Genomic DNA, 1,194 nt, shown 5'->3' on the forward strand with positions numbered 1-1,194 from the left:
CATGAGTTTGGAGTTCTTGAACTGAAAGTCCAACCTCACATATGTACTTAAAATTATTAAAAATCAGTAATATTTAATATAAGTAAATATCACTGAATAGTGAATGTAAAACTTGAGATGGCTGTTCAGCTGATCTGTGCTGCTCCATTAGGTGAAGAATTCTGTGTCCAGGTAAGTTGGGCTGATATTGAAAATATTTGCACTCTACCAGACATTATAAAGAAAGTTTTTAGTTATTTACATGTTTCTGCACCAGCACTGAGATTTTTAGCTAATGGGAAGAAAAGATCAGATGAAAATATAGTTAAAACAATCCATCTCCTGCTCAAAATATGTTTTTATTTTACTTAGAAGTAAATTATTCTTTGCTTGTTTGCGTTGTTGTGAGATTAATCAGATTCTGGAATTCTGTAACCTTTCATATTAAAATGAATTTATTTGGATGGTCTTTATAGCTATCATTATTTATTAATCTGTTTACTTCCTAATACCACTTAACTCTGATTGTTTAATTTTATTTAAATATTAGCAAAATGTGTCAGTTTTTGCAAAAATGTCTCCCCCTCAGAGTGAAGAAATCTTAATAGTTTTGTCATGTTGGAATAGGAAAAAAAGCTACAAAAACTCAGTTGAGAATACTCAAAAATGAATGATAAACAGATCTCTAGTCAAACCTTAATTCATACACCATCTTGAAACTAATTAGCCACCATGGGTTTTTGGCCATGCTTTCTTTCATCGCTTATGTTCTGCACAGCAAAAGGGAACAACCACTCCTAAATGGATGCACAAGATAATAAGCAAGGAAAATGTGGTAGGGGTCCAATAAATATAGCATTTTTTTCAGAGTGCTGATGACAAAGAGTTATAATATTTATATTGAAAGCCAAAATGGTTCACAACTGCATTTATAAAAATATGATTATTAGAAAAAATTGCAGACAGTTCTTTGAATGAATTATTGAAAGACAAATAAATAAATCAATTCTTCTGTGTTTTCTTGAAAAGTTGCACTGACCCCATGACATTAGAGTTAGAATCATGTTAGAGATGCAAAAAGTAATACTTTTGTCAAAAGGGTGTAACAGAGTAATTTTCTCTAAGCTGTGGTTTGAATATCTTATAGAAAAAAATAAAACCAAAGAAAACAATTTGTAGCAATTTCAATCACAAGTAAACATTTCAGCAAAAAAA

Source organism: Poecilia reticulata, linkage group LG3 (genome assembly GCF_000633615.1).
Source record: "Poecilia reticulata strain Guanapo linkage group LG3, Guppy_female_1.0+MT, whole genome shotgun sequence".
In the NCBI taxonomy this organism is placed as follows: Eukaryota; Metazoa; Chordata; class Actinopteri; order Cyprinodontiformes; family Poeciliidae; genus Poecilia; species Poecilia reticulata.